The 20,051-nt window shown below is 52.4% G+C and overlaps 1 protein-coding gene across 3 annotated transcripts in view; it reads right to left on the reverse strand.

The window, feature by feature from the left end:
- Window positions 1-20,051, reverse strand: part of PFDN1 (prefoldin subunit 1) — a 146,287-nt gene that overhangs the window by 56,388 nt on the left and 69,848 nt on the right. The window lies entirely within an intron of this gene.

A 20,051-nucleotide genomic window follows, 5' to 3' on the forward strand; every position in this document is an offset into this window, starting at 1 on the left:
TGCTGGAAGGGTTCCCAGATCTTACCCAAGAAGAAATGAATCCACTGACAGAGGAAGCAGAAAAGCTGGTGATGTTTCTAAAACTTACCAGATGAAGAGGGCGCAGAGACAAATGCTGAGGCTGGGAGGGGGGAGAAGGGTTAGAGAAATGGGAGAGAACACAAAACAGAATCAGAGAAGAGGGTCGTGAATGAAAATATATAGGAAAGAGGGTGCCTGCCAGCCTCCCCCTCCCCCCGAGAAGCTGCACAACACAAATACATAATGGGCTTTTGTAACAAAAGCCTGCAAATCACGGATTCTCAAAATCCACTTTTTAAATTGTCATCCAACTTACTTATTTCGCGTTTGTCTTATGTTTTGTAGGGATGGGCAGGCATTTAAAACAATATCATTCATGGTTAAGAGAGCGCACTCTTCTTAAAGACGGTGGATCAGGCAACCCTCAGGGGCAGGAATGCTGGCTTCGGCCTAAGCCCTGGTAAGCCTTTTCCTCAGCTGAGAGGTACCCAGCTCCACCACCGGCTGCCTTTCAGGTGCTGTGGAGGACTTGCAGCTCATCTGCATATCATTTACAGCCTTCTCTGGGGTAACTCCCAGGTCCACTCCGATCCACTCAGGGCCTCCACTCTAGGTGCCGTGCGCCTAATGGCGCGCGGGGCATTTTTCTCTTTACATCTACATAGTAACATAGTAGATGACGGCAGAAAAAGACCTGCATGGTCCATCCAGTCTGCCCAACAAGATAAACTCATATGTGCATACCTTACCTTGATTTGTACCTGCCTTTTTCAGGGTACAGACCGTACAAGTCTGCCCAGCAGTATTTCCTGTCTCCCAACCACCAGTCCTGCCTCCCATCACCGGCTCTGGTACAGACCGTATAAGTCTGCCCTCCACTATCCTCGCCTCCCAACCACCAACCTCTCTTCCCCCACCTGCTCCGCCACCCAATTTTGGCTAAGCTTCTGAGGATCCATTCCTACTGCACAGGATTCCTTTATGCATATCCCATGCATGTTTGAATTCCGTTACCATTTTCATCTCCACCACCTCCCGCGGGAGGGCATTCCTAGCATCCACCACCCTCTCCGTGAAAAAATACTTCCTGACATCTTTTTTGAGTCTGCCCCCCTTCAATCTCATTTCATGTCCTCTCGTTCTACCGCCTTCCCATCTCCGGAAAAGATTTGTTTGCGGATTAATACCTTTCAAGTATTTGAACGTATGTATCATATCACCCCTGTTCCTCCTTTCCTCCAGGGTATACATGTTCAGGTCAGCAAGTCTCTGCTCATACGTCTTGGAACGCAAATCCCATACCATTCTCGTAGCTTTTCTCTGCACCGCTTCCATTTTTTTTTAACATCCTTCGCCAGGTACGGCCTCCAAAACTGAACACAATACTCCAGGTGGGGCCTCACCAACTGCTTGTACAGGGGCATCAACCTTTCTTCTGCTGATCACACCTCTCTCTATATAGCCTAGCAACCTTCTTGCTACGGCCACCGCCTTGTCACACTGTTTCGTCGCCTTCAGATCCTCGGATACTATCACCCCAAGATCCCTCTCCCCCTCAGTACCTATCAGACTCTCACCGCCTAACACATAAGTCTCTCGTGGGTTTCTACTCCCTAAATGCATCACTTTGCATTTCTTCGCATTGAATTTTAATTGCCAAACCTTAGACCATTCTTCTAGCTTCCTCAGATCCCTTTTCATGCTTTCCACTCCCGGGTGTCCACTCTGTTGCAAATCTTAGTATCATCCGCAAATAGGCAAACTTTACCTTCTAACCCTTTGGCAATGTCACTCACAAATATATTGAACAGAATCGGCCCCAGCACCGATCCCTGAGGCACTCTACTACTCACCTTTCCCTCCTCCGAGCGAACTCCATTTACCACCACCCTCTGATGTCTGTCCGTCAACCAGTTCCTAATCCAGTTCACCACTTCGGGACCTATCTTCAGCCCATCTAGTTTATTTAAGAGCCTCCTGTGGGGAACCGTGTCAAAAGCTTTGCTAAAATCTAAGTAGATTACGTCTATAGCACGTCAATGATTCAATTCTCCAGTTACCCCATCAAAGAATTCAATGAGATTCGTTTGGCACAATTTCCCTCTGGTAAAACCATGTTGTCTCGGATCTTGCAACTTATTGGCTTCTAGGAAATTCACTATCCTTTCCTTCAGCATGGCTTCCATTACTTTTCCAATAACCAAAGTGAGGCTTACCGGCCTGTAGTTTCCAACTTCTTCCCTATCACCACTTTTGTGGACCACCTCCGCCGTTCTCCAGTCCCTCGGAACCTCTCCTGTCTCCAAGGATTTATTAAACAAATCTTTAAGAGGACCCGCCAGAACCTCTTTGAGCTCCCTCAATATTCTGGGGTGGATCCCGTCCGGTCCCATGGCTTTGTCCACCTTTAGCTTTCCAAGTTGTTGATACACACTCTCTTCCATGAACGGTGCTATATCCATTCCATTCTCAGGTGCACTTTTGCCAGTCCCTCGCGGTCCTTCTCCAGGATTTTCTTCAGTGAAAACCGAACAAAAGTATCTATTTAGCAAATTGGCTTTTTCTTCATCATTATCCACATAGCAGTTCGCTGTATCTTTTAGTCTCACAATTCCCTTTTTAGTCCTTCTTCTTTCACTAATATACCTGAAGAAATTTTTGTCGCCCCTCCATTACATTTCTAGCCATTTGTTCTTCCGCTTGCGCCTTCGCCAGACATACCTCTCTCTTGGCTTCTTTCAGTTTCATCCGGTATTCCTCCCCGTGTTCCTCTTCTTGAGATTTTCTATATTTCTGGAACGCTAACTCTTTAGCCTTTATTTTCTCAGCCACTTGCTTGGAGAACCATATCGGTTTCCTTTTTCTCTTGGTTTTATTTACTCTCCTTACATAAAGGTCTGTGGCCCTATTTATTACTTCTTTCAGCCTGGACCACTGCCCTTCCACTTCATGTACGTCCTCCCAGCCCATCATCTCCTTCCTCAGGTATTCCCCCATTTTACTAAAGTCAGCACGCTTGAAATCCAGGACTTTGAGTTTAGAGTGGCCGCCCTCCACTTCAGCTGTTATATCAAACCAAACCGTTTGATGGTCACTGCTTCCCAGGTGTGCACCCACTTGGACATTTGGCACACTATCCCCATTTGTGAGCACCAGATCCAGCATCGCTCCGTCCCTCGTGGGTTCCGTCACCATCTGTCTGAGCAGAGCACTTTGGAAAGCATCCACGATCTCTCTACTTCTTTCCGATTTGGCAGACGGAACCTTCCAATCTACATCCGGCAGATTTAAATCTCCCATCAACAGAACCTCTTTTTTCTTTCCTAATTTTTGAATATCTGCGATCAGATCTTTATCTAGTTCTTCTAATTGTGTCGGGGGTCTGTAGACAACACCCACTTGGACTGAGGTTCTATCCTCTCTTTTCAAGGTGATCCATATCGCTTCTTCTTTTCCCCAGGTCCCTGTCATTTCACTCGCCATGATATCATTCCTTACAAACAGAGCTACTCCTCCACCTTTTCGACCCTCTCTATCCTTCCTAAATAGATTATAGCCTGGTATGCTTGTATCCCATTCGTGGGAACCGTCGAGCCATGTCTCTGTGATTGCAACAACATCTAAGTCTGCCTCCAACATCAGGGCTTGAAGGTCATGAACTATTAGATGAGTAATATCTGGGGATAATCAGGTTAATACCATGTTTTCTGTTTACTGTTTAATTGATCTCCTTGTCTTATTTCACTCTCCCTATTTTTCTTCACTTTGTGGTCTAAGAAAGAGAAAGATTGTATATAATCCATATATCTAGTTAGGATTGTTTTCTTCTTATATTGTATTAATGTGCAATCATCTCTGTATTACTGTTTGCAAGTGACCATTGTAAAATGAAAAATTATAAATAAATGATTTAAAAAAAACAAGGAGTGTTGTATTTAGGTTCCCAAGTGTTAAGACAAACAGATACAAGGGTTGCTTTGGGGTTCTCTGTCTGGGTGGGGTGGGGAGGGGGTTAGGAAAGCAGATGCTACCATTCCAATGATGACCTGGAGTCATAAGCGTCCAAACCAAAGGTCATCTCTGTTGTAGCCTAAAGTTATGGTTATGGTAAGGGGGGATGGGATGTGATTCAGTAAAGCAGATATAAATGGAGTATTTTTGTATGTTGATTCTGTATCTGTTTGATATCTTTACTTAGTCATTTAATTGCTTGCTGTTTAGTTTTTTGAACCAGTTAAAGATTTATAATATTCACAATCTTGAAATATGTCGAATGTGTAGGGTGGAGTGGGTGGTGGGGAGTTTGGGTTAGACGTGAAAAATTGTAAAATATTGAACATCTGTTTCTGTTTGAATTCTTGTACTTTATTTCCTTGTTCAACAAAAATTGTTTACAGTAAAACGTAGCAATTACTAATATACGGTAAAAAAAAAAAAACCCCCACACACACACACAAAATAATTCTTTAGGGCATGCTCTATGTCAATGCTACACAAATGTTTTCCAGCTGCGACTCCGTAATTGAACCACAGCGAAGTCTGCAACCTCCCAGACACATATCATAATGAAGTGCCCTGCCCAGGTTGCGACTTCAAATGTGGTGAGCGCAAACCTGTTGCAATCATGACCCACAGTTTGGGAAATGTCACTCTATGTGCTTTTCCCACCATGTCCCTCCAATCCCACCCCATGCTGCCACACGTTATTCCCTAACTGAGCAGCCTCTTAATGATTCAGATGTGTACTTCTTTTCTTTGTTGTAAGTTCATTTTCAAACCTAGTGACTGAACCATACAGTTTCTTAATGCATGCTATATGTAATTAGTGATGGAGAAGAACAGCAATATCTCTTTCCATGGCACAGTGGCACTCTGTAGTCAAACTATAAAATCCATCCTTTCAAATCTGTTGTGACATCTAATTGCTTGACCAAATGACCAGCACAAAGCGCAGTAGTAAGAGCATCAAAAACAAAGTTTATTGGGAACCTATATGGTCCATGTTTCGGCTAAAGAGCCTTTCCTCAGGGATCTAAAAACATAAAATACAAAATATGAATATACAATATAGTGAATGATACATACCTGTAGCAGGTGTTCTCCGAGGACAGCAGGCTGATTGTTCTCACGACTGGGTGACGTCCGCGGCAGCCCCCACCAACCGGAAAAAGCTTCGCGGGACGGTCGGCACGCAGGGCACGCCCACCGCGCATGCGCGGCCGTCTTCCCGCCCGTGCGCGACCGCTCCCGCCAGTTGAATGACAAGCATTAAAATATGAAACACAACTCCAAAGGGGAGGAGGGAGGGTAGGTGAGAACAATCAGCCTGCTGTCCTCGGAGAACACCTGCTACAGGTATGTATCATTCACTTTCTCCGAGGACAAGCAGGCTGCTTGTTCTCACGACTGGGGTATCCCTAGCTCTCAAGCTCACTCAAAACAAGAACCCAGGTCAATTGAACCTCGCAACGGCGAGGGTACAACAGAAATTGACCTACGAAGAACAACTAACTGAGAGTGCAGCCTGACCAGAATAAATTCGGGTCCTGGATGGTGGAGTTGGATTTACACCCCAAACAGATTCTGCAGCACCGACTGCCCGAACCGACTGTCGCGTCGGGTATCCTGCTGGAGGCAGTAATGTGATGTGAATGTGTGGACAGATGACCACGTCGCAGCCTTGCAAATCTCTTCAATAGTGGCTGACTTCAAGTGGGCCACTGACGCTGCCATGGCTCTGACACTATGAGCCGTGACATGACCCTCAAGAGCCAGCCCAGCCTGGGCGTAAGTGAAGGAAATGCAATCTGCTAGCCAATTGGAGATGGTGCGTTTCCCGACAGCGACCCCTAGCCTGTTAGGGTCGAAAGAAACAAACAATTGGGCGGACTGTCTGTGGGGCTGTGTCCGCTCCAAGTAGAAGGCCAATGCTCTCTTGCAGTCCAATGTGTGCAACTGACGTTCAGCAGGGCGGGTATGCGGCCTGGGGAAGAATGTTGGCAAGACAATTGACTGGTTAAGATGGAACTCCGACACCACCTTCGGCAGGAACTTTGGGTGGGTGCGGAGCACTACTCTGTTGTGATGAAATTTGGTATACGGAGCATGAGCTACCAGGGCTTGAAGCTCACTGACCCTACGAGCTGAAGTAACTGCCACCAAGAAAATGACCTTCCAGGTCAAGTACTTCAGATGGCAGGAATTCAGTGGCTCAAAAGGAGGTTTCATCAGCTGGGTGAGGACGACGTTGAGATCCCATGACACTGTAGGAGGCTTGATAGGGGGCTTTGACAAAAGCAAGCCTCTCATGAATCGAACGACTAAAGGCTCTCCAGAGATGGCTTTACCTTCCACACGATAGTGGTAAGCACTAATCGCACTAAGGTGATTCCTTACTGAGTTGGTCTTGAGGCCAGACTCTGATAAGTGCAGAAGGTATTCAAGCAGGTTCTGTGCAGGGCAAGAACGAGGTTCTAGGGCCTTGCTCTCACACCAAACGACAAACCTCCTCCACTTGAAAAAGTAACTCTTTTTAGTGGAATCCTTCCTAGAGGCAAGCAAGACCCGGGAGACACCCTCAGACAGACCCAACGCAGCGAAGTCTACGCCCTCAACATCCAGGCCGTGAGAGCCAGGGATTGAAGGTTGGGGTGCAGCAACGCTCCGTCGTTCTGCGAAATGAGAGTCGGAAAACACTCCAATCTCCACGGTTCTTCTGAGGACAACTCCAGAAGAAGAGGGAACCAGATCTGACGGGGCCAAAAGGGCGCTATCAGAATCATGGTGCCGCGGTCTTGCTTGAGCTTCAGTAAGGTCTTCCCCACCAAAGGTATGGGAGGATAAGCATACAGGAGGCCGGTCCCCCAATGAAGGAGAAAGGCATCTGACGCTAGCCTGCCGTGTGTCTGAAGTCTGGAACAGAACAGAGGCAGCTTGTGGTTGGTCTGAGAGGCGAAAAGATCCACCGAGGGGGTGCCCCACTCTCGGAAGATCTTGCGTACCACTCTGGAATGGAGCGACCACTCGCGCGGTTGCATGACTCTGCTCAGTCTGTCGGCCAGACTGTTGTTTACGCCTGCCAGGTACGTGGCTTGGAGGAGCATGCCAAACCGGCACGCCCAACGCCACATCCCGACGGCTTCCTGACACAGGGGGCGAGATCCGGTGCCCCCCTGCTTGTCGACGTAGTACATTGCAACCTGATTGTCTGTCCGAATTTGGATAATTTGGTAGGACAGCCGATCTCTGAAAGCCTTCAGTGCGTTCCAGATCGCTCGGAGCTCCAGGAGGTTGATCTGCAGATCCTTTTCCTGGAGGGATCACAGACCCTGGGTGTGAAGCCCATCGACATGAGCTCCCCACCCCAGGCGAGATGCATCCGTCGTCAGCACTTTCGTGGGCTGCGGAATTTGGAATGGACGTCCCAGGGTCAAATTGGTCCGGATGGTCCACCAGAGCAGTGAAGTGCGGCAACTGGTGGAGAGGCGGATGACATCTTCTAGATTCCCGGTGGCTTGGAACCACTGGGAAGCTAGGGTCCATTGAGCAGATCTCATGTGAAGACGAGCCATGGGAGTCACATGAACTGTGGAGGCCATATGACCCAGAAGTCTCAACATCTGCCGAGCTGTGACCTGCTGAGACGCTCTGGTCTGCGAAGCGAGGGACAGGAGGTTGTTGGCCCTCGCTTCGGGAAGGAAGGCCTGAGCCGTCTGGGTATTCAGCAGAGCTCCTATGAATTCCAGAGACTGGGTTGGCTGGAGATGGGACTTTGGGTAATTTATCACAAACCCCAGCAGCTACAGGAGTTGAATAGTGCACTGCATGGACCGGAGGGCTCCTGCCTCCGAGGTGCTCTTGACCAGCCAATCGTCGAGATATGGGAACACGTGCACTCCCAGCCTGCGTAGGTACGCCGCCACCACCACGAGGCACTTTGTAAACACTCGTGGGGCGGAGGCGAGCCCAAAGGGCAGCACACAGTACTGAAAGTGTCGTGCGCCCAGGCGGAATCTGAGATACTCTCTGTGAGCTGGCAGTATCGGGATGTGAGTATATGCATCCTTTAAATCCAGGGAACATAGCCAATCGTTTTTCTGAATCATTGGTAGAAGGGTGCCCAAGGAAAGCATCCTTAACTTTTCTTTGACCAGGAATTTGTTCAGGCCTCTCAGGTCTAGGATGGGACGCATCCCCCCTGTTTTCTTTTCCACAAGGAAGTACCTGGAATAGAATCCCTGCCCTTCCTGCCCGGGTGGTACGGGCTCGACCGCATTGGCGCTGAGAAGGGCGGAGAGTTCCTCTGCAAGTACCTGTTTGTGATGGGAGCTGAAGGATTGAGCTCCCGAAGGACAATTTGGAGGCAGGGAGGTCAAATTCAGGGCGTATCCGCACCGCACTATTTGGAGAACCCACTGGTCGGAGGTTATGAGAGGCCACCTTTGGTGAAAATATTTTAACCTCCCCCCGACCGGCAGATCGTCCGGTACGGACACTTTGAGGGCGGCTATGTTCCCGTGGATCCAGTCAAAAGCCCGTCCCTGGCTTTTGCTGTGGAGGCGCAGGGGGCTGCTTAGGCGCACGCTGTTGACGGGAACGAGCGCGCTGGGGCTGTCCCTGTGCCTGACGAAGCCTTCGGGCCGGCTGGTTGTACCTACGCTTTGCAAAAGAATAGGGTGCAGCCTGCCGGGCCCGGGAAAAACGTCCACCTGCTGAGGTGGATGCTGAAGGCGCCCGGTGGGAGAGCTTGTCGAGAGCGGTTTCCCGCTGATGCAGTTGGTCCACCATCTGCTCGACCTTCTCACCAAAAATGTTATCCCCCCGGCAAGGGACGTCGGCCAGTCTCTGCTGGGTGCGGTTGTCCAGGTCAGAGGCACGCAGCCATGAGAGCCTGCGCATCACTATACCTTGGGCCGCAGCACGAGATGCCACGTCACAGGTGTCATAGATACCCCTGGACAGGAACTTTCTGCACGCCTTCAGCTGCCTGACCACCTCCTGATAAGGCCTGGACTGCTCCGGCGGGAGCTTCTCGACCAGGTCCGCCAGTTGTTGCACATAGGTCCGCATGTGAATGCTCATATAGAGCAGGTATGACTGGATGCGGGTCACGAGCATGGAGGATTGGTAGGCCTTCCTCCCAAACGAGTCCAGAGTGCGAGACTCCCGCCCCGGGGGCGCCGAGGCGGTATCCCTCGAACTCCGTGCCCTCTTGAGAGCAGAATCCACGACCGCTGAGTCATGGGGCAATTGTGGCCGCATTAACTCTGGGTCGGAGTGGATCCTGTACTGGGACTCTGCTTTCTTGGGAATGGTGGGGTTAGTTAATGGTCGCACCCAGTTCCGAAGCAGTGTCTCCTTGAGGACATTGTGCAGCGGCACCGTGGAGGACTCTCTAGGTGGTGATGGATAGTCGAGGACCTCGAGCATCTCGGCCCTCGGCTCTTCCACAGAGACCACGGGGAAGGGAATGCTAATAGACATATCCCGCACAAAGGAGGCAAAGGAGAGACTCTCGGGAGGTGAGAGTTTCCTCTCCGGTGAAGGCGTGGGGTCCGAGGGAAGGCCCGTAGACTCCTCTGAGGAGAAATATCTAGGGTCCTCCTCTTCCCCCCACGAGTCCTCATCCTCGGTATCGGACATAAGCTCATGTAGCTGAGTCCTGAACCGGGCCCGGCTCGACGTCGAGGCACCGAGGTCTCGGTGTCGTCGAGCGGTGGACTCCCGCGCCGGCGGGGACGGAGCTCCCTCCATCGACGTCGACGGGGACTCCACCTGCGTGGCGGTCGAGACCGGCGCCGCAAGCGGCGGCGGTGTCGACGGCCCCGGCGCCGGGCTAGAGCTCGCCGGCGCCACAGTCATCGGCGCCGAGGGCGCAAGCACCCCCGGCGCCGGCACAGCCTGGCGCATCAGCCCTTCCAGGATCCCCGGAAGGATGGCTCTGAGGCACTCGTCCAGGCCCGCTGCCAGGAAAGGCGGTGGGGCCGGTAGGGGCGTCGCCGGCAGAAGCTGATGGGGGCCAGGAGACGGCACCGAGGTGCCGGAACCCCGACGCGTCGGTACCTCCACCACCGACGGAGACCTCTCCTCTCGATGACGCTTCGGCGTCGCCTCCTCTCCGATATCCGGATGCACCGAGGGCGACCGGTGACGACGCTTCTTATCCTTCTTGCGATGCCCGTCACCGGCGCCGGAAGGCATGGAGGAGGAGGAGGTAGATCCCCCTCGGTCTCGAGGTACCGGGTCAGACAGGGTTCGGTCCCGCGGCCCACGAGCTGAGGGAGTGACCGGGGCCGATTGCCCACGCGGCCTCTCACCTCCACTCTCACCGGAGGACCGGCGGGCCGACGGGACCTGTTCTCCTTGGGTCGCTGCCATCGGTGCCGATGTCTCGGGCATCGATACCGGTACCGAAGGGCCGGGCGTCGATACCGATGCCTTCGAGGTCGACGTCGAGGGGCCGGCGCAAGTTCCAAAAAGACGGTCCCGCAGAACTTGCCTCGCAACCTGAGTCCGTTTCCGGAGACCGAGACACAGAGAACACGACTTGATATTGTGCTCCGGCCCGAGGCACTGGAGGCACCAAGCGTGGGTGTCGGTCTGCGAGATCGGCCGGCCGCAGCGACCACACTTTTTAAATCCACTCGGGACCTTCGAGGACATCGACAGAAAAATCGCGTCGGCGAAGTCAAAGTCGTCAATGGTGGCTGGAATCACACCTCGAAAAAAGAAACGACCGAGCGACCACTAGGCCGCAACGTGGCGTCCCCGCTAGAAGCGAGGGAAAAGGGGAGCGCGTGCTCCACACGCTCAGGTTTTGTTTTTTGGGTTTTTTGGTTTTTTTTTGAAAAAGGAAACCGGCGGTAACCAAAAAACAAGAAGTTTTAGAAAGAAAAGCGACGATCCGCGCAAACGCGATCGAAATCCGGCGGCTGAAAACAGAGAGAGCGGCAAAGCACAACTCTCTCCAGTCGCGGAAAAAAAGGAACTGGCGGGAGCGGTCGCGCACGGGCGGGAAGACGGCCGCGCATGCGCGGTGGGCGTGCCCTGCGTGCCGACCGTCCCGCGAAGCTTTTTCCGGTTGGTGGGGGCTGCCGCGGACGTCACCCAGTCGTGAGAACAAGCAGCCTGCTTGTCCTCGGAGAAAGCGAGGTTACTAACCTGTAGCAGGTATTCTCTGAGGACAGCAGGCTGATTGTTCTCACTGATGGGTGATGTCCACAGCAGCCACAGGATCGGAAAATCTTCCTAGCAACAGAAGTTTGCTAGCTCTCGCGAGATCCGCATGCATCGCGCATGCGTGATGTCTTCCCGCCCGCTTCTAGCGTGCTCCTCAGTCCAGTAAAAAGCAAAGACAAGGGAAGACACAACTCCAAAGGGGAGGAGGGCGGGATTGTGAGAACAATCAGCCTGCTGTCCTCGGAGAATACCTGCTACAAGTTAGCAACCTCGCTTTATCAGAGGACAAGCAGGCTGCTTGTTCTCACTGATGGGGTATCCCTAGCTCCCAGGCTCACTCAAAACAACAAACATGGTCAATTGGGCCTCACAACGGCGAGGATATAACTGAGATTGACCTAAACTTATCCAACTAACTGAGAGTGCAGCCTGGAACAGAATAAAAATGGGCCTAGGGGGGTGGAGTTGGATTCTAAACCCCAAACAGATTCTGCAGCACCGACTGCCCGAACCGACTGTCGCGTCGGGTATCCTGCTGGAGGCAGTAATGAGATGTGAATGTGTGGACTGATGACCACGTCGCAGCCTTGCAAATCTCTTCAACAGTGGCTGACTTCAAGTGGGCCACTGATGCTGCCATGGCTCTAACACTATGAGCCGTGACATGGCCCTCAAGAGTCAGCCCAGCTTGGGCATAAGTGAAGGAAATGCAATCTGCTAGCCAATTTGAGATGGTGCGTTTCCCGACAGCCACTACCCTTCTATTGGGGTCAAAAGAAACAAACAATTGGGCGGACTGTCTGTGTGGGCTTGTCCGCTCCAGGTAGAAGGCCAGTGCTCGCTTGCAGTCCAATGTGTGCAGCTGACGTTCAGCAGGGCGAGTATGAGACTGGGGAAAGAATGATGGCAAGACAATTGACTGGTTAAGATGGAACTCCGACACCAACTTTGGCAAGAACTTAGGGTGAGTGCGGAGGACTACTCTGTTATGATGAAATTTGGTATAAGGAGCATGAGCTACCAAGGCTTGAAGCTCACTGACTCTATGAGCTGAAGTGACTGCCACCAAGAAAAGGACCTTCCAGGTCAAGTACTTCAGATGGCAGGAATTCAGTGGCTCAAAAGGAGGTTTCATCAGCTGGGTGAGGACGACATTGAGATCCCATGACACTGCAGGAGGCTTGACAGAGGGCTTTGACAGAAGCAAACCTCTCATGAATCGAACGACTAAAGGCTCTCCAGAGATGGCTTTTCCCTCTACACAATGATGGCAAGCACTAATTGCACTAAGGTGATTCCTTACTGAGTTGGTCTTGAGACCCGACTCTGACAAGTGTAGAAGGTATTCAAGCAGGGTCTGTGCAGGACAAGAAAGAGGTTCCAGGGCCTTGCTCTCACACCAAACGACAAACCTCCTCCACTTAAAAAAGTAACTCTTCTTAGTGGAATCCTTCCTAGAAGCGAGCAAGACACGGGAGACCCTCTCAGACAGACCCAATGAAGCAAAATCTATGCCCTCAACATCCAGGCCGTGAGAGCTAGAGACTGAAGGTTGGGGTGCAGAAGTGCTCCGTCGTTCTGCGAAATGAGGGTTAGAAAACACTCCAATCTCCACGGTTCTTCGGAGGACAACTCCAGAAGAAGAGGGAACCAGATCTGACGGGGCCAAAAGGGGGCGATCAGAATCATGGTGCTGCGGTCTTGCTTGAGCTTCAGTAAGGTCTTCCCCACCAAAGGTATGGGAGGATATGCATTCAGGAGGCCCTTCCCCCAATGGAGGAGAAAGGCATCCGACGCTAGTCTGCCATGTACCTGAAGTCTGGAACAGAACTGAGGCAGCTTGTGATTGGTCTGGGAGGCGAAAAGGTCCACCGAGGGAGTGCCCCACTCTTGGAAGAGCTTGCGTACCACCCTGGAATGGAGCGACCACTCGCGCGGTTGCATGAGTCTGCTCAGCCTGTCGGCCAGACTGTTGTTTACTACTGCCAGGTACGTGGCTTGGAGAAGTATGCCGTGCTGGCCTGCCCAGCACCACATCCTGACGGCTTCCTGACACAGGGGGCGAGATCCGGTGCCCCCCTGCTTGTTGATGTAGTACATTGCAACCTGATTGTCTGTCCGATTTTGGATAATTTGGAAGGGCAGCCGATCCCTGAAGGCCTTCAGCGCGTTCCAGACGCTCGGAGCTCCAGATTGAACTGAAGACCTGCTTCCTGGAAGGACCACACCCCTTGGGTGTGGAGCCCATCGACATGAGCTCCCCACCCCAGGAGAGATGTATCCGTCGTCAGCACTTTTTGCGGCTGAGGAATTTGGAACGGGCGTCCCAAGATCAAATTGGTCCGAATCGTCCACCAGCGCAGCGAACTGCGACAACTGGTGGGCAGGCGGATAGCATCTTCTAGGTTCCCCGTGACTTGGCACCACTGGGAAGCTAGGGTCCATTGAACCGACCTCATGTGAAGACGAGCCATGGGAGTCACATGGACTGTAGAGGCCATATGGCCCAGGAGTCTCAACATCTGCCGAGCTGTGATCTGCTGGGACGTTCTGGCCTGGGAGGCGAGGGACAGAAGGTTCTGAGCCCTCGCCTCGGGAAGGTAGGCATGAGCCATCTGTGAATTCAGCAGAGCTCCTATGAATTCGAGAGATTGGACTGGCTGGAGATGGGACTTCGGGTAATTTATTACAAACCCCAGCAGCTCCAGTAGTTGAATAGTGCACTGCATTGACCGAAGAGCTTCTGCGTCTGAGGTGCTCTTCACCAGCCAATCGTCAAGATACGGGAACACGTGCACCCCCAGCTTGCGAAGGTACGCTGCAACCACCACGGGACACTTCGTGAATACCCGTGGTGCAGAGGCGAGCCCAAAGGGCAGCACACAATACTGGAAGTGACGTGTCCCCAGACGGAATCGCAGATACTGTCTGTAAGCTGGCAGTATCGGGATGTGAGTAAGCATCCTTTAAATCCAGGGAACATAGCCAATTGTCTTTCTGAATCATGGGAAGAAGGGTGCCCAAGGAAAGCATCCTGAACTTTTCTCGTACCAGATATTTGTTCAGGCCTCTCAGGTCTAGGATGGGGCGCATCCCCCCTGTTTTCTTTTCCACAAGGAAGTACCTGGAATAGAATCCCTGCCCCTCCTGCCCGGGTGGCACGAGCTCGACCGCACTGGCACTGAGAAGGGCGGAGAGTTCCTCTGCAAGTACCTGCCTGTGGTGGGAGCTGAAGGATTGAGCTCCCGGTGGGCAATTTGGTGGGGTGGAGATCAAATTCAGGGTGTATCCACACCGCACTATTTGGAGAACCCACTGGTCGGAGGTTATGAGAGGCCACCTTTGGTGAAAAACTGTCAACCTCCCCCTGACCAGCAGGCCATCCGGCACGGCTACTTTGATGGCGGCTATGTTCCCATGGATCCAGTCAAATGCCCGTCCCCTGCTTTTGCTGTGGAGCTGAAGGGGCTGCTTAGGCACACGCTGTTGACGGGAACGAGCGCGCTGGGACTGTCCCTGTGCCTGAGGAGGCCTTCGGGCCGGCTGGTTGTACCTACGCTTGCTGTAAGCCTAGGGTGCAGCCTGCCGGGCCCGGGAAAAACATCCAGCTGTGAAGGTGGATGCTGAAGGCGCCCGGTATGAGAGCTTGTCGAGAGCGTTTTCCCGCTGATGCAGTTGGTCCACCAACTGCACGACCTTCTCGCTGAAAATGTTATCCCCCCGGCAAGGGACATCCGCCAGCCGTTGCTGAGTCTGGTTATCCAGGTCAGAAGCACGCAGCCATGAGAGCCTGCGCATCACTATACCCTGGGCCGCGGCTCTGGATGCCACATCACAGGTGTCATAAATACCCCTTGGCAGGTATTTTCTGCATGCCTTCAGCTGCCTGACCACCTCCTGAAAAGGCCTGGACTGCTCCGGCGGGAGCATGTCAACCAGGTCCGCCAGTTGCCGCACATTATCCCGCATGTGGATGCTCATGTAGAGCTGGTATGACTGGATTCTGGTTACGAGCATGGAACAATGGTAGGCCTTCCTCCCAAACGAGTCCAGAGTGCGAGACTCCTGCCCTGGGGGCGCCGAGGCGATATCCTTCAAACTCCTTGCCCTTTTGAGAGCAGAGTCCACGACCGCTGAGTCATGTGGCAGCTGAGGCCGCATCAACTCCGGGTCTGTGTGAACTCTGTATTGGGACTCTGCTTTCTCAGGGATGGTGGGATTAGATAAGGGCTTCAACCAGTTCCGAAGCAGTGTCTCCTTGAGGACATTGTGCAACGGTACCGTGGAAGACTCTCTAGCATCTTCGAGCATCTCAGCCCTTGGCTCATCCACGGTGACCACTGGGAATGGAATGCTAATAGACATGTCCCGGACAAAAGAAGCAAAGGAGAGGCTCTCTGGAAGCGAGAGCTTCCTTTCCGGTGAAGGCGTGGGGTCAGAGGGAAGACCCGCAGACTCCTCGGAGGAGAAATATCTGGGATCCTCCTCCTCCCCCCACGAGGCCTCCTCCTCGGTGTCGGACATGAGCTCTCTGAGCTCAGACCGCAACTGGGCCAAGGAACCATGTCCTTGATGATGGTACCGAGAGGTGGACTCCCTTGCCGGCGGGGACGAAACTCCCTCCATCGACGTTGATGGGGATTCCACCTGAGTGGTGGTCGAGACCGGCACCACAAGCGCTACCGGTGTCGACGACCGCATCACAGGGCCAGAGCCAGCCGGCGCTTCCATCAACGGCACCGCGGGTGCAAGCACCCCCGGTGCCGGCAAAGCCTGGCGCATCAGCCCCTCCAGGATACCTGGGAGGATGGCTCAGAGGCACTCGTCTAGGCCCGCTGTCGGGAGAGGCTGGGGGGCCGGTGCGGGCGTTGGTGCTCGAAGCTGCCCGGGTCCAGGAGACGCTACCGGGGTACCCGACGACCTGCGCATCGACACCTCTTCAATAGAGGGGGAGCGCTCCTCTCGGCGTGGGCGCTTCCTCGGGATCGAATCGTCCCTCGACGTCCCTGAGCTGCCCGTGCCATGCGCCATGGGCGACCGATGACGGTGCTTCTTCGCAACTTTCTTTTGATGCCCGTCATCGGCGCTCCGCGGCATGGACGAGGAGGAGGTGGCGTCTCCGCGCCCTCTGGGGGTCGGATCCGACAGGGTTCGGTCCCGATGGCCTGGGCAGCAGGAGCAGCTGAGGCGGACTGCCCACTCGGTCGCTCACCGGGCCAAGGGAACCTGTACTCCTGGGGTCGGTGCCATAGTCGGCGTCGAAGACGTCGACATCGGTACCGATACCAAAGTCCCGGCCGTTGACACCGATGCCGCCGATGGGCAGGTGCAAGTTCCAATAAGACGGTCCCAAAGAACTTGCCTTGCCACCTGCGTCCGCTTTTTCAAGCCAAGACACAAGGTGCACGCCTTGGAATTATGCTCCGGACCAAGGCACTGGAGACACCAAGCGTGAGGATTGGTCTGCGAGATCTGCCGGCTGCACCGACCACACTTCTTGAATCCGCTCGGGACCTTCGAGGACATCGACGAAAAAATTGCGTGGATGAGGCCAAAACCGTCGATGGTGGCGGTAAAAAGTAACACCATGAAAATAAAGAAATCGTACGCGCGGACGAAGCGAAACAAAAGAGAAAACTCGACAGAAGAAATCACGGACTAGGCCGCAAAATGATTTTCCAGGGCTAACATGGAGAGGGACGAAAACATGTCTCTCTCCAGCGCGGAAATCGAAAAAACTGAGCGGTCACGGTCACGCACGGGCGGGAAGATGGCCGGGCATGCACGGTGGGCGTGCCCCGCGTGCGGGACCTCCCGCGAGATTTTCTTCCGGTTTGAGGGGCTGCCATGGACGTCAACCCAGTCATGAGAACAAGCAGCCTGCTTGTCCTCGGAGAATGATATGTACAGATGGGGAGAGGGATCTTGGGGTGATAGTATCTGAAGATCTGAAGGCAACGAAACAGTGTGACAAGGCGGTGGCCGTAGCCAGAAGGCTGCTAGGCTATATAGACAGAGGTGTGACCAGCAGAAGAAAGGAGGTGTTGATGCCCCTGTACAGGTCGTTGGTGAGGCCCCACCTGGAGTATCATGTTCAGTTTTGGAGGCCGTATCTGGCTAAGGATGTAAAAAAAAATTGAAGCGGTGCAAAGAAAAGCTACAAAAATGGTATGGGATTTGCGTTACAGAACGTATGAGGAGAGACTTGCTGACCTGAACATGTATACCCTGGAAGAAAGGAGATACAGGGATGATATGATACAGACGTTCAAATATTTGAAAGGTATTAATCCTCAAACGAACCTGTTCTGGAGACGGGAAGGAGGTAGAACTAGAGGACATGAAATGAGGTTGAAGGGGGGGGGGGGGGGGGGGGTAGACTCAGGAAAAATGTCAGGAAGTATTTTTTCACGGAGAGAGTGGTGGATGCTTGGAATGCCCTCCTGTGGGAGGTGGTGGAGATGAAAACGGTAACAGAATTCAAAAATGTGCGGGATAATCATAAAGGAATCCTGTTCAGAAGAAATGGATCCTCAGAAGCTTAGCGGAGATTGGGTGGCAGCGCTGGTGGTTAGTACTAGGCAGACTTCTATGGTCTGTGCCCTGAAAATGGTAGATACAAATGAAGTTCAGGTATACATATAAAGTAGCGCATATGAGTTTATCTTGTTGGGCAGACTGGATGGACCGTACAGGTCTTTTTCTGTCGTGTGTGTGTGTGTGAGAGAGAGAGAGAGAGAGAGAGAGGGAGAGTGGGAGGGAGTGTGGGAGAGAAGGAGGGAGAGAGAGGAGGGAGGGAGAGAGAGGGAGGGAGGGAGGGAGAGAGGGAGAGAGAGAGAGAGAGAGAGGAAGGGAGAGAGGGAGGGAGGGAGAGAGAGAGAGAGAGAGGGGGGGGGGAGAGAGAGGGGGGGGGAGAGAGAGAGAGAGAGAAATATATATATATATATATATATATATATATATATATATATATATATATATATATATGACTGGATGGACCGTAAAGGTGTTTTTCTGCCGTCACCTACTATGTTACTATGAGGAGCATAATCGAACGTCGCCGGTGCAACAGCTGGCCAGAATCACATTTTCGTAAAAGATGGCCGGCCATCTTTTTTTTTTTTTTCAATAATACGGTTTAGCCCGGCCAAATGCCAGAGTTCGCCGGGGTTTTTTTTTTTTTTTTTTTTGGTTACATTTGTACCTCGCGCTTTCCCACTCATGGCAGGCTCAATGCGGCTTACATGGGACAATGGAGGGTTAAGTGACTTGCCCAGAGTCACAAGGAGCTGCCTGTGCCTGAAGTGGGAATTGAACTCAGTTCCTCAGGACCAAAGTCCACCACCCTAACCACTAGGCCACTCCTCCACTCTGAGATCGCCGGTTTTGTTTTTCAGCGATAATGGAAAAAACTGTCAGCCATCTCAAACCCGGTGAAATGCAAGGCACTTGGTCATGGGAGGAGCCAGCATTCGTAGTGCACTGGCACCCCTGACATGCCAGGACACCAACTGGGCACCCTAGGGGTCAATGCGGTGGACTTCAGAAAAAGCTCCCACATGCATAGCTCCCTTACTTTGGGTGCTGAGCCCCCCAACTCCCCCAAAACCCACTACCCACAAATGTACAACACTACCGTAGCTCTTAGGGGTGAAAGGGGCAACTACATGTGGGTACAGTGGGTTTTGGAGGGCTCCCATTTACCAGCACAAGTGTTACAGGTAGGGGGGAGGATGGGCCTGGGTCCGCCTGCCTTAAGTGCACTGCAGTACCCACTAAAAGTGCTCCAGGGACCTGCATACACGCAGGCCTCTGGGACTTGTTGCTGCTGTATAACCTTGAGTTGAGACCTGAAGACTAATCTCTTTGAAAAAGTCCTTTATTTGAATAAGCATGTTTACTTACAGTTAACTGCAGATCAGAGGTTGTGCCCCGCTGGCAAAGTCTCCCTGGTACTGAGATTAGCAGTAGGTCAGAGCTGGCAGAATGGTGTACAATGCCCTCTTTCAGCAACATTCAAGGTAATAACTAAGTTCTCTAACGTGGGTAACACATGAAAGGGATCTAAAACTGGCTGACAAAAATGGCCACTACCTCATGGACTACCGGAAACAAAACTGGACACACTCTGACCCAGTTAGCAGGGAGAAAAGCACCATGGGAGTAGAGCCCACTACCCTGCACCCACCACAATGCATTGCTAATGTGACTCTGCAGTGCACCTAACAGAAAAGGTGTCACACTCACCCGAGAGCCACATCACAACCAGGGAAAGGCTGTCAGAGGCTAGAACACATTCTGCTGTCATGGAGGTGGGTACGGCATTTGAGGCTGGCATACAGGCTGGCAAAAAAGGTTTTTAGTTTTATTGTTTTAGTGTGGGAGGGGGTTGGTTACCACTGGGGGAGTATGGGGAGGTCATCCCCGATTCCTTCCGGTGGTCATCTGGTCAGTTGTGGCACCTTTTTGAGGCTTGGTCGTGAAAATTAAAGGACCAAGTAAACCCGGCGAAATACTGCTGAACGCCGCTTTTTTTTTCCATTATCCGCGAAAGCCGGCCATCTGGTAGCCACGCCCATGTCCCGTCTTCGCTACGCCACCGACATGCCCCCTTGAACTTTTGCCGGCAAGGCGACAGGAAAGCAGCGATGCTGTCAAAAAAGCCACTTTCGATTATACCAATTTGGCCGCTTTTGCGAGATTGCCGGCCATCTCCCGATTTATGTCGGAAAATGGCTGGCGATCACTTTCGAAAATAAGCTTGTATGAGGCATATTTTCAAAGCACTTAGCCTTCCTAAGTTCCATAGAAACCTATGGAACTTTGGAAGGCTAAGTGCTTTGAAAAAGAGT

The sequence above is a fragment of the Microcaecilia unicolor genome, chromosome 8 (genome assembly GCF_901765095.1).
Source record: "Microcaecilia unicolor chromosome 8, aMicUni1.1, whole genome shotgun sequence".
In the NCBI taxonomy this organism is placed as follows: domain Eukaryota; kingdom Metazoa; phylum Chordata; class Amphibia; order Gymnophiona; family Siphonopidae; genus Microcaecilia; species Microcaecilia unicolor.